The following is a 14,850-nucleotide window of genomic DNA, read 5'->3' on the forward strand; positions in this document are numbered from 1 at the left end:
GCTTTGCTATCTGGTAGGTGCAGTCCCCACCCATTACCTGTTGTTTTTTTAATTATTTTGGCACTTCTGATACACTCAGTTTAAAAAATAATAATAAACCTGATGGAACTTTAATTGGAAATAAAATTAAATTAAATTTATAGATGAATAACTTTGAGACCTTCAAAACTAGCATTAATCTAATGTTTTGCCTTTTCCAGTATGATATTTTACACAGGGTAAATAATTCATAAAAAAGTTAAAACTTCTGGAAATTTGAGACTGCTGATAATACGATTACCTTTCATTATGGCCATTGATTGATTGTTTTTATTTAAAAAAAATTGTTTCCTCTATTTCTTATGTATAAGTTCAGCAAACAAACAAACAAACAAAAAATCATACAGTAGAAGGCAAAATAGAGTTCCCAATATTAAGATAAAAGTTCTTTACCGTTCATCATAATGTATTTCTCAAAACAACGATGGAAATCAAGTAAATGAACCCTAAACATTACATTTACATGTTACATGGAAAAATCCCACTCCCAGAAAGCCAACACTGATTGTCACTAAGTATGGTATAATTTTTTACTTTTTTCTTGAATGTTACCACGTGTCCATGTATAAGTGGTTGTGACAATATTTTAAACATGGACTAAACATTAAATACCGATAATGAGAATTAATTTGCTGAGATAACTTCTTTAACTTCTATTTCAGCTTATTTGAAATCAAAGACTGAAAAAACAGAGTTCATACTGGGAAAGAATTACTGGTGGAGATTTGCCAGTGCTTCTGTGGATTGTTAAGAAAGTGAATAAACAAAAGATCGTGCCTTATCATTTTTTTAAAGTAATAAAATTAAGTGCAGAAAAAAAAGGAAAAGGCAATAAAGCCATTCCAATAATTATACAAATAATTCTGTTTTACAGGTAACTGCTGGCATGTGGGTATCCTGTGCTAGTGTTCATTAGCTCATACACAGGCTGAACGGTGCATGAGAAAGGCAATGCAAGTGTACCGACATATCATGTGGAAAAAGTGAGTTGAATAGAGTGAAATAATGAAAATTGAGGATTATCTGTATTCATTGTAGTGGCATAAAGGATCAACCTTACGTACTGACAAATTTTTTTCTTAAAAAGAAGACCATGTTTTGGTGAGAAATCCATCCAGTGGAGTTTCCCTGTGATTAGTAAGATGACTGAGTTAAGGGTAAGAGAGATGCTGAATGTGTGTTTAGTAGGAGGCAGTGAGTATGTGCGGTGAGTGATGATGAGGTGCTGGTACAAACGTCACAGAATTTGCATGTGACCAGCATAAATACTGGTTGACTGGGAAGTCTTCGTTATGTATTTAAAAAGGAGGCACTGATTGGGTGGGGACTCTGGTACCAGTCAGGCATGAGCCACCAGGTGTGGGGAACCTGAAACTAGAAAGGGTGGTAGAGAAAGAAGAGTGAAAAAACAAGTATGTATTATTACGCGCCAAGCACAACGCTAATTGCTTTTCAAACATTTTCTCATTCAATCCACCTTATGATCTTCTGCTTATAGATGAAGAAAAGTGAGAAAAGGAAAATGAGATATGGGACAACTATGACTTGGTTCCGATGCTCATTCATTAAAAATGATTTGAGTATTTCGCTATTTACCCTCGAGCTAAGTGCTGGGAATAGGGAGGTGAACTAGAGCCCTCCCAGTCAGATGCAGGAGGAAGTAAGAGTCAAAATGCAGTAGGACAGGTGTTATGGATGGGGCGTGAACAAGAAGGCCCTGGGGGAAGGGTGGGGTGCCCAGCTGAGTGGAGTCAAGAAAGGCTTCTCAGAAGTGACCTTTGAGCTGAGTCTGGCAGGATCATAGCCAATAGCCAAATGAAGAAGTAGGAATGGCATTCCAGGCCAATGGAACAGAATGGGAGAGAGAAGAGAAACAAGGGAGGTGGGGAAAGAGAAGAGCTCTTTCTAGAAACCCAGAAGAAGTTGAGTAAGGCTGGGGAATGAGGGAACACAGTTGCATAGACAAGATTTCAGAGGCCTAAATATGTATGACATGCTAAGGAATTTTCATTTTAATCTGAAAGTTAAAGAGAACCATGAAATGTTGAAAGGAGAACCATGAATCTGAAATCACTTGTGAAGTCTGCTCTGGTGCAGATGAGGAGGATGAGGCTCATGGTAGTGAAGTGGGAGGAAAGGGGGCAGAGCACAACCACTGAAGAAGGACCCAGCCACAGAGGACAGGACAAACTGGTTACAAGCAAGATGGCGGAAGACTCAACCTTCAGTAGACCTTGAGCCTCATGGCACAGCCAAAGGTGCCATGACAGTTCCCAGGCTGACCATAAAAGGTCAAAGAGGGGGGGCAATTCCCAGAAATCCTCACCCCTTCCTCAAACTAGCTGGAACAATCCGTATTAGCATGTGAAATTACCGAGCCCATAAAACCTAACAACCCCACACCTCGTGGTCGCTCTCGCTCCATCGTGCTCACCTTCTAAGATGGCCCGCACTCCGTCTAAGGAGTGTGTATCTACTTTTACTCTAAACACCCCACACCTCTCAGCTTCTCTCCCTCTCGCCTTCCTGAGATGGCCCGCATTCTGCCTATGGAGTGTGTATCTCCTAAGCCGTTTTCCCTTCTGAGGGAGACAGACCGCACTCTGTCCATGGAGTGTGTCTCTCTCTAAATAAACTTCCTTCCACTTTACCATGCCTTGCTCTTGAATTCTTTCCTGCGCGAGGCAAGAATCTATTCTACCCCAACAGTCGGGAGATCAGCGAGGAAGTTGTTTCGATGAAGCAAGGCAGTGAGGGACCCCTTTGAGTTTCATCTCCACGTCCTCATCCTTGGGCTAACTGAATAATTAACCACCCAGATCACAAAATCACAAATGTGCATTGTGCCTTTCATATCATCAGCAAATGGTGGCAACCAGCTACGCCAGCTATATCCCAGAGATGGCACTGTAACCTAAAAACACCCAGCCCAGAAAGTGCCCTTGACGCTGGAGGACTCTCCCTGGAGGATTATCTGCTGGATGAGCAGAACAGGAAGACTACGACCCAGCCTTTCACTTCAAGAATAACAGGCTTTCCACATTTATGAGGAACAGAAACGAAATCAAAGGAAACGTCAGTATTAATATTTTAAGCCTTTTTTCTTTGCTGTTAGTGCAGCATTGATTATTTTCCTAGTATAAAATTAATGTGGACTTCCTGTAGAAAATATGGAAAATATCAAAGGAAAATGGGAATCATGCCCTATTACCCAGCGACATCTCCTGCTAACACCATGCTAGCTCTCCTCGCAGTTAATGCTATCATAGCTGTATCTTTTGCTTGACAGCTAATGCCTGAGAAACCCAAATTTGTGACTGTTACTGTCTCTACACTCTTTCTTTACACCCTTACTCACTGCATATAATTTTAAAGTTGAGATTATTATATGTAAAAGTTTGCACCTACTTTTTATATTTAAAATCCTTTGTAAAAGTATTTTAAGGGATCATTCATCCCAAGAATGGACACTGAAGTTCCCTCCACTCCTTTTATGTTGTAAACAACGATATGATGAATATCTTTGTGTGTAGAGTTTTGCATGAGCTTTGCATCATTTCCATTTGAATTGAAATTTCTGGGTCCAAGACTATGCACATATTTAAAAATCTGTATATTACACTGTTAACAAGATAGTCCAGGATGTTAGTGAAAACACCTTACATACTACAGTGCAATGATCATAGCTATAATACATATTTTACATTTCTAGAATTCCAGTTTCCCTTCCAGTTCTGAGATGGAGTCTGTGAATCCAATAGATGTACCATATCATCATGAAGCTTATATTCGTTTGTAAGGATGCCAGCACTCTAGAGGAACATCTAGACAGACACCCCTGTGCTATCAAGGCTTAAGCTGCTACGGGTTACTTCTGATGTATGTAAAAGTTGCTCAGTTTTTGGGCTGAAGACAATATAGGTGCTGCTATGTATAACGGGTTCAGCCCTGATGTGTGTGTATTTGAGCCTAGAACCAAAGTAATGGGCTGTCATTTTCTGCGAAAGGACCAAATTACCATCTAACAATTTAAACCCTGGGGGAAGAAAAACTCTCCCCCCAAAAAGGCAAGGAAAAATCTGAGCCACAATGCCACACCGGCACTCCCAGGTACCACCTGTGGGCTGACTGACAGAACTAGGTTAACCATCCGTCAGAAAAACTCCTTAGCTTTTAAGTAAGTGCTTCAGAGGGGAAAAAATATCCCCAGGGAAAATAAGACATGATCTGACATGATGACGGTAAACCCCATCCTGGGATGGCACTTGTTACTTATCTTTGTTCTTAATTTCAAAAAAAAAGAAAAAGAGACGTTTACCCTGTCCAGAATACATTAAAACTATGACTAATCTTTTACAATTTGTGGGTTTCAATCAAGTTCTAGCCTGTTCCCTGTTATTTTCCATGTCCACAGTTTCAAACCAGTGTTTCCACCCCTCATCCTGCCTCCCTTAACTTAGAGAATTTACATCTTCTGCTTCACCTGCACTGGGAGGAGAGAAGAGACTGTGACAAGCGAGATTGAAAAACTAAGATAAAATGTTTGTTTTAGCCCATGAACAGGGAGGATGGAAGACCTGGACACCCGAGGGAACATTTGGCTTATACAGGAATCCCTTTCATGACAATTACAAGCGGGGGTGCAAACTCCCCCAAACAAATATCACAAGCTAACAAGATTCACTAAGTGTTTCTGATGACCGTGACGCAGTCTTCCAGCTGCATAATCTTCACAGCATGGTTAGGGTTAAGATGTTCCAAACAACGACGACTGAAATCGAGTAGTACTCTAGGACCAAATCACACAGCAAATGCTAAAACAGTCAACTGGAATCTTGGCACTTTTTCAGACATCCCAATTTCATAGCATTTCACAGTGAAAAACAACTGATCATCTAAAGCAATGAAAAGAAAGGTTAGATCTTTATCATATTCTGGGAATTAATGCCTTTCTCCTGCAATCTTCAAGTTTTCTGAGGGGAGGCTCTGGGGAGCCTTGTTTTCTGCTGAGAGGAAGCAAGAATGAGAATCTGAAAGAGGGAGCTGTTCTCTAGCAGAACAAGAGGGAACAGGACACCTACCCTCCGTGAACTCCAGCCTCTCCCAGTCTCTCTCCAGGTCAACAGTCCTTTTCTGCCCTGCATCACAGGCCATCTCAGAAAGGAAAACTCAGCAGATCAGGAGGGCAACAGACTCCTCCCCAATTCCTCCCTCCACACTCTTCCCTCCTCTATGGAGCAAAAGAAGGGAGGGGAGAAAAGACCACAGGAAATCCTACTGGTTTAGCAACTATGGTTCCCCTGGAATTGAAAGGGATGGTCCTTCCTCTGAAAATAAAGGTGTGTTTGGTTTATTGCATGTTTTGGCAAAGCACCTGTCAGACGCCCTCAGCTAAGCATGTAGCCTAGCAGGAAAACAGGCTGAGAAATGGTATCTGAGGTTATAACCACTAAGCTCCATAATAGTCAGATTGATGAGCAGTGAATACTTAGAAGAGAAGACATCCATCACTTGTCAACTGGAAAATGTGGGCAAAATGAAGAACTGCTTTATACTGAGTTACGCAATTTGGAACCACTGGTGATTCCAAAAATGATTATATGCTTAAACTTCCACGTTCCAAGGCTTGCAGCTCTGCAAAACTGGACTGAGAAGTCTATCCATATTTGGGTTCAACTGTTGGATAAGTCACTTAAATTTATTCACCTTACCTTGCTTATTTGTAAAATGAGAGAAATAGATTAAATCAGTGTTTCTTTATGCAGTGGGTCACACCCCCCAAAAATGAGTCATGAAGTCAATGTGGAATGCTTATCTAGGCAAACATTTTTACTGGAATGAAATGGAACATAAAAGAGAAAGAAATAGCAGAGCGTATCATACACAGTAATCATATGTGTGTATCTATCTGTATATTGATTGTTGACATAACTCTATTTTTGACCACGGTTAAAAGAAGTTTGAACACCACTAGACTAGATCATCTTAAGTCTCCTTAGAGTCTCAAATGCTTGAATTTTAGGAATAAGTTGAAAGAGAAACAGTAAGGGTTTTAATGCTATAAAGGGGGAAGGTAGAGTGACAGACAGGGGACAGCCTCTCGGAGCAGAGCAAAAGCTGTGCAGGGGAGAGATACTTCAGTGCCCTTAATATTGTTCACGTCACATGAAGATAGGCAGCAGGTGAGTCTTTTATACAGAATTCCTCCTCCTGGAAAGTACTGGGAAAACAAGAAAGTTACCAAATCCCTGGAGTACTACAGAACACTGCCTAAAAATGAGTCCTGAGTGATCCTCATTTACCAAAGGCTATTATAAATAATAAAAACTAATAAAAATGATTATAATTGCTGCTAAGGAAAGAGAGTTTAACTACATAGAGAAGAGGCAGTGAGCTGTTATTTCATTTATTTACATCGAACCTAGCAAACCCCACTTTTGACTCTCTTAAAGCTTCAACTTTTGGAGCAGGAAGTGGGCGGCACTTTGTAGATGATGAGACATGTGCCCATGATTCCCGCCCAGGGGTGGCCTGTCATCCTAACCTGGACACCGGGGACGGGATTCCCACCCAGTTTCCAGCACTGATGAACCATGCGGTGGTAGGCGAGTCCCTGACATCTCTGGGCTTCCCAGACACTCCCTTTAAAATGGGAGTTTCTTGGACAACATACGTCTGTGGGTATGAAATTGCCCAGATCTTACTTAACAAGATAATCTCTATTAGATACTAAGTCTTCACTAAAGTGACAGTGACCTGAGGCACTGCAGGCACTTCGGTCAAGAAGAAACCAGTTTCAGAGGACCCCCTTTGGGAGTAAAAGCCCAGGTATGCAGTCCCCAGGACGCTTTACAGTCAACTGAGAAAGTCAGGAATGAAGCCTCCTGGAGAACAATGTACTACTGTTCCCTGAGGGATAACTTTTCTGAAAGAAACTTCAGAATTCCTTGAGATTTTGTGTTACCTCCGCCCCTCTCCCTGTGCTGCCCTTCTTGTTGGACGGGGGAGGGGACCGAGCTCAGCACCTCCACTCCCCTGATGCTCACTCCACACACAGTGGTTTGCTTTTCTTCAAGCTCTAGCAGAAACGGGGTTTAATCAAATCTAAATGAATATCAAGCAATTTTATTAGTTGGATCTTCTTTGAAGAGTGAAAAAAAAAAGTTTGGAAATGGGGGAGTGGCATTTACATTTTCTAGTGAAAACACAACATATAAAGGTTCCTCTGATAAACAGATGAATACAAATTTCAGATCTATATTCTGCCCAGAGGTAGTATGGAAAGGGGAAAAGAAAAAAGAGAAAAATAATAGAAAGAAAAGAAAGAATAAATAGGCAGATGGAGGGGGGAGGGCTGAAGCAGAAGAAGAAAAAAGATGAGGATGGGGGAGAGGGGACAGGAGCAGAGAGTGAGCTGCAGGTGTATCTTGTCAGAAGACCGGCTCCAAGAGAGAGAATCCTGGATGAGGAGTGTGGGGCAGGAGGAGACAGCGCTGAACCCAGCATGTGTAATTAATTCCTCCTCGCAGGCTCACCAGTCAGATGATTGGTCCTCCATCCATAAACGGGAGCACAGGAGGGATGTGCAATAAAAGCTTTACTGTAGTTGAATCTCTCTCAGATAGAACCGTGAGTCCAGAAGCAACATTTATAACTAACAGTTGCTTTTCTAAATAATAACAGTATTATAGTGAATTTTGATATCTGATCTTGACCCTTCATTTATTCTTAATCATTCTTTAATTAGCTGTTGGGGACTTTTTTTCCTTCCATATGGACTTCAAGACTTTTTTTTATCCTCTTCTACCTCCACCCCTCACATAGACTATGGGTCAAGTCTGAGAACGGCATTGAGAAATTTTCTCTGAGGACCTGGCATTTTATAATAGTAATTCTTTTCATCCAGGAACACAATAATATCTTCCCATTTTCTTTGATCTTGTATTATACCCTTCATTAATAGTCTTCTAATCATTCTTATGAAAGTTACTTCCAAATATTTTACAGGTTTTAAAACAGACTAGATTCTTTCTCTCATTTCATTTTTTAGTTCCTTATTACTAGAATAAAGAAAGGTTACTGATTTATTCTATAAAAACCCACGTTAAAATTTCTAAGAAAAGTGCTACATGCAAATGTGTGATAACTAATTTGAAAACACTAGAAGATATGAATAATCGCCTTGCAAAATGTAAATTATCAAAATGTAGCCCCCCAAAATGGAAAACCTCGACAGACAACTAACTACTAAGGAGCTTCGTACAGTGAAACTTGAAGTAACTGAAGGTAAATTTCATAAGCTCGAAACACTTCCTCAAAATGCAGGCTGACCAACCCGAAAAAAAAGTATAAATTGCATCACTTCAAAGTCTAAAGGAATAAAAAGGTGTTTCGAGAATCTGTCAAACCTGACTTCACACGGAAAACTGAAGATTGACATTAAGTCATCATGTTGCACGAGTTAATCAACATGCACAAACTTCCATAAAATTGGCCTTGTGTCTAAAGCATCAAAAATGAAGCCCGAACTGACTCACGAACGCACTGTGCGAACAAGGGAGACTCAGGTGGAGTTTTCTCTACCTTTAATCTCTCTTTAGGTGTATCCTTCCAGAAAAAAAGCCGAATACGCTGCCACTGTGCCAGCACGGGATTAGAGAACATAAAATCATACTATAAAGATCGTACTTTGAGAAATGGTCAGCCTGAATGAATCCATCAGAATCTTCAGAACTTTCAATAAAGGAAAGCAAATTGAAATGACATTCAAAAAAGTTAATGTGAAACAATGTAGAAAAAAAAAAAACCACTCTTTTGCTATAAGACATGGATTTACCCCCAATTCAGGTAGGTAATGGATTCCGATCCTCTCCTTAATGTCAGCGAATAGAATAATCGTGTTTACTGAAAGGAAGGCCAATCAGACATGTCCAAAACTACAGGAGAAACATGTTCATGTTCATGAGGTTCAGTGCTTTCCTAAGTTTGTGAATACAAAACAGATCCACATGATATGAGAGTTACTGTGCCCCTGAAAACAAAAGCAACAAAATGCACTTGAAATTTGTTTCCTCTAATTAATTCTTTCAGGAGGTTTCATAGCCCCTAGTCCAGACTCCAGTGGTAAATTGCACAGCACAACCGATGTGCAAGTTTTACGGGTTTGCCAAACTTACCTAGAACTTATTAATCATAAAAGTATCAGTGCATGATGCCTCACTAGGTAAAAAACCAGTAACAAATGAGTCTTTGGTAGAGAAGATTAAACACATCAGTCTTTGACCCTGAAGAATAAAGAATGACAGGCTGCTCATTTTTTTAGAAGAATTCTTCCTTACCACGCTGGAGCGTGTAGTTCTTAACTACAGTCATTCCTGAAATCCTTGGAGATCATTTTTTTTAAACGTTCCATGCTGTTTTCAGATTCCATCACCCGACTGGCGTATGCCACATAGCAAGGAGCACTGATGCTGCTTTTTATGATGCAGTGTATCTGTTCCCTTGGCAGCCATGCCTCATGGCATGTGGGTTGAGAAGCTGGTGGAGCATTCCACATGACATTTCTTCCCATGAGTAGCGTGGTAGGTTGAGATTTAAATTTTTTTTAATTACCCCCCGAAAATAATTCCTTTCTAAGGAATTACCAATAATAATACTGGTATGCTTTGACTACTAGAAAAACATAAGCCACAGCTCCCATGATTCTTAAAAATGCTTGAGGATTTCTATGAAATGTGCTCTTTATCATCAAAAGGAAGATTTAAAATGTATAAATAAAGGGAACATAACGATGACTGGTGAGTATAGGAAATTAATATTTGAGTTTGCATATTTGGTTGTCCTATCTTTGCACATCATATCATTACAAGACTTGAGACAGTGGAGAGACCAGGATGATGTTAGATCCAGGAGGAATGCCAGGTCCTTTGGATCTAACCAAGATCCAGAACTTACATAGCTCTCGGTCTAGCTTCTTAGATTGCTCTACTCAGAATCTTAACTTTCTTGTAATTTATTATAATCTAATAAAGGATTAGCATTTAAATGAACAGCATTTAAATCTCTTAATAGAGTGGAAGTATATATTTTTATAAGAGTACTATTTTCTCATAAAAGAAGCAGAAAAGAATTAACTATAATAAACCTTATGCCTGGGGGAAGAAGGGAAGAGGGACATTTTCTTACACCATCAGTGGGAATGTAAATTGGTATAGCTGATGACGACCTATTAAAAATTTGAACTATATGTGCCCTTTGATTCAGCAGATACCCTTGCACAAAATTTTTATAGGTATACTCATTTATTCATCCTGCAAAGTCCTGGGAAAATGCTACTAAATGGAACAGACATGATACCCCCCAGAGAGAGCTCGCAGTCCACTGGAGACAGGCACTATAAATAATCCAGCCAAGAAATAACAATGTACACATGGAACGAAGCCCTGTATAGGCGGCGAACTGGGATGACGGATGAAATAATGGAGATGAGAGTGCGCAGGTTAAGGAGTGGGAAGACCTCTCTGAGAAGGTCCCATTAGCTTCCACCTGATGAATGAGAAGAAGCCAGCCAGGCAGGAGAGAAACTGCGTTAAGACCTGAAGCAGGAAAAGAGCTGAGGGTTTCTGAAGAACAAAAGAAGGTGCACGTGAGAGGGAGGGAGTGTGTGATGTGGCTGCAGAGGAGCGCAGGAAACGGATCGGGCAGTTCTCTGTGAGCCAGGACAGGGGGTTCTGAGTCTGTTCCAAGTACACTGGACACCACGATCCTTTTAAAAGCAGCAGTCAGGTTGCTGAGTGAGAGGCGGGTTGGGTGAGAGGCCAACAAGGAATGGGAGCTCAGCCGTACGCCCACTGCCTACGCTACCTGAGGGATGCCAGGACCTTAGCTGGTGGGGAAGCCCAGAGAAGGAGGGAACTAGATGGACCTAAAAACATTTTGGATGTGGACCCCACCTTGTCAATTTTATCTCCAACCAACCACAAGAATCAAAGAAAAGCCTTTCCTAAAGAAACATGTTGTGGAAGTGAACATGAGGTTCATTTGGAAAATTTCCTTCTTCACGCTTTTCATTACCTTACAAAAATATTCCCACAAATAAGCAATTACCTGATCAGACTAGACAAAGTCAAAAGATGTTGACCCTGGTCCATGGCATAAGTGAAAAAAAAATGTAATGCATATTCACCCATATTTACCCTTTGGAAGTTTGAGCTTGAATCAATATATGATAAAATTACACAAATCTTTTGAAAGAAATAATTTCAGGAATCACAAAAGCACGGTAAACCATGCTGCATACCATCTAATAGAAAGTTGGATCAACAGCTCTATTTTCACTGATTTTTAAAGTGCAGACTGTTCTCTGCAGGTGCACAATTATTACATTCTCTGACATCTCAGATGCCATCAGGTGGTAATCCTAATGGAAGGTATGATTTTCATTACCTTGAATAACAAAAAGTGATGGATCACTACTCTGGCAGGACATTTCAGGATGTATGTATAATTTTGTTCGTGCATGATCTGTGGAACTCATATCTTAATTCGTGAATTTTTGGATATTTAAGAGCAATTAAATATCAGAAAGTCATGATGTCTGACATGTAAGAGATATGATATACATGTTTCCAGTTAAAACAAACAAAAACCAGTGAAGGCAAAGTCTTAGGAACATTTTCTACATGATGAATAACAGAACTGGTGCAGATAATAAGCATTAGACACATAATGGAAACCTCTGGAGCCGCTGCCCACTTAAATAAATATTCATTCTTACTACTTCACGTCTTATGCCAAGGCTCAATGTCCAGCAAATTGAAGAATGCCTTCTTTTTGAACCTGTGATGTATCTACTGTCCAACGCTTATATTTTCAATACGGTGCATCAAACAAAGCATAGTATATGCATACAGTGAAGCTCCTTTTTAATGATTATGCTTATTATTGTCATGATCCTCATCTTTATTTCAGTCCCTTGAATAAAAGCCGGTTTCATGTTGGGCTTATGTTTCCAAAGACATTATCAGAAAGTAATAACATAACCACTCAACAGAAACCACTGGGAAATCCTCCCTTCTTTCCTTTCCATAAACATAATGAAATAGCAAGTGCTTAGTCCAGAAGGCACTATGCAAACGCACTCCCCAGCAGCAGTAATCTCCAGACCACCTTCCTCTCACCCCTTACTAGTTTCCAGTCCTGCAAAGAAAAGGGAGTGTTGGCTTAAAGCACAGTCAAGGGCACTTAGAAGATGAGAGAGCCCTGTCTGCCTACTGAGTGCATAGTGGGATCTGTCCTTGCTTTTGACAATCCTCCTGGACTGAGACAAGCAGATGAAGCCAGCCTGCTTCAGGCCAAGTCTGATTCCTCTCCTGGAAGGGTGCCCATACCTTGCACATACCACCCAGCCGAGACTCCTTACACGGTATTTCAAAATACAAAAGTGAAGTACCTGTTAAATCCTTAACCTGTGTTTAGGTGAGGAGAGAGTAGAATGCTAATTAACATTTTTAAACCTAAATAATTCAAACTGTCAGGGAACTGGAGTTTTAGGAAAAGCAAATCAGAAAAAAAATGAGTTACATCTAGAATTTAGCCCACAATGCAACTTATGAGTATTCCTAGGAAAATCATAACTCATTGCTATCATTTTTTAAAAATCTTCTGTTTCAGCATAATAGTGCTTTGAAGAAATTACAAGGTATTAAATTATGGGAAAGGAAAGAATTGAAAGTTCATCATATTTTTCTCTTCTTCCCTGACCAAAAGTTTAGAATGTTATTCGTAAGGGTTTCTGCACTCACATTATTTTTAAAATAACTTATGTTTTAAATTATAAACTAATACATTCTCATTACCAAAAAAAAAAATCAGAAAATATATACAGGCATGATGAAGAAAATAAAATACATTTATAATCACTTCATTCAAAAAATAAGTTCTAGTATATTATGGTGGTCCATTCTAGCCTCTGTCCATGCATATGTATTTCCTTTCATTATGCTATCAAAAAAAAAACACAGTATACATACATATAAACACAAAACTTTCATCACTGTTTAAACAAATTCAGAAACTAAATTCAGAAAATAATCAGTATTTTGATCACTGAATTCATTATACAATAACTATTAAATTCAATAATGCTCATCCCAGCTTCTATCCCCTTATATTTGTTAACTAGTCCAGTCACCGAGAAATCACTTCTTAATCACTTCCTAAAATAATTCCATAATTTCTCCTATGCTTCAGTTCCATGTTGGAAAGGATTCAGTAGTTGTTTATTTTATGATTCTAATCAAAAAGTGCATAAAATACGCATTATGAAATTTAGAGGGAATTCTACCAAGAATGTCAAACCTGATCTTCAGGGATTTCCTTTCCAAGCAGAGGTAGACTAAAACAATAAACTAATTATTTCTCTGTTGGAGTCAACACCCACTGGATTTGTCACAAATACTACTTAAGGTATGCGGTATCATTCAGGGGTCATCAAACATTTTCTGAAAGTGAATAAAGTAAATGATTTCTGTTAAGTTAGTAAGAATTTTTAGCTTTGTAGCTACACAGTCTCTGTCCAAATTCTCAACTATGCCATTTCACCACAAATGCAGCCATTCACAACGCATAAGCAATGGGCTTGACTGTGTTCCAATAAAACTTTATTTAAAAAACTTTATTACAAAAACAAGATTTTTCTGGATATGGGTGGTAGTAATCATTGTACAACAATGTGAGTATACTTCATGTCACTCAGTTGTACACTTAAAAATAGTTAAAATGGTAAATTTTGTTTTGTATATTTTGCCACAATTTTTTAAAAATTCAAAAAACAAAGTTTTTACCTACAATATGTTTTTTTTTTCCCCAGCTCCTATACTATGAAATACTTTCTGTCTAAAATACTCTGATTAAATGGTTTCTCTGAAACGAAAAAGCTTCCAAAACCTGATGCATAAATACAAAGATAAAATTGCTCTTCTAGCAAACCTTTTAAAAAATATTCTGGAAAGTTTTAAGAGTGCTCTTAACTCTAAGATTACAAGCAAACCAAAATGGTGTTAGTAGTTTTTCCCCTACCCTCTAGGTTGAGCTGGAGTCCAAATGTTTAGAAGTGCACAGGTAAACAGCAGCTAGCAGGTCGTCTGCTCTGGGGGAAATGTCTTTAAGTAAATAAAAGTGCACAAAGATACCCTACTTCACTATATTAAAAAAAAAAAAACTAAATGAAAAAATACAGTAGGAAAGATGTCATCTGAGTATTATCAGAGATCTGATTTTGCAATGCACTGTTTGTATATTACTGATATCCAAGGCACCACATAACTGTTTAGTCCAATTTCATTTCTAATTGTTTTCATTCAAAAATCTGCATTAATGGTTGCTTGGTGCACTGGTTTTCTTCTTTGGATTTGTAGCTACTTTTAACAAAATATACTATGGCTTAACACCTAAAGTATATCTTGCTCAACTTTAGATCTACCCACACACACTCAGGCTAAAAATAAATTCTTTCCACAGCTAGATTTGGGGGAATTTTGTAAGTTTTGTTTTACTTTCCAGTTTTAATTGTCACCATGAGAAGCAGCCAGCTAGATTCTTTTTCAGTGTAGTCAAGGCTAGCTTTTGCACTTCCACACCATGATTAATTTATTATTCACCTGGTACCTTCCTATTAAAACAGGTCTTTAGCCTGTGAACTTTTCTTTCAGCTTCCAACAAAGGATTTCATTGCTTTGGGAATTGAGGTGTGTCTAAGTTTTTACCTGGGAGCAAAAGTGATGCAAGCGTTTCTGGTGAGACCAATCCTTG

Source organism: Camelus ferus, chromosome 24, assembly GCF_009834535.1.
Source record: "Camelus ferus isolate YT-003-E chromosome 24, BCGSAC_Cfer_1.0, whole genome shotgun sequence".
Classification (NCBI taxonomy): domain Eukaryota; kingdom Metazoa; phylum Chordata; class Mammalia; order Artiodactyla; family Camelidae; genus Camelus; species Camelus ferus.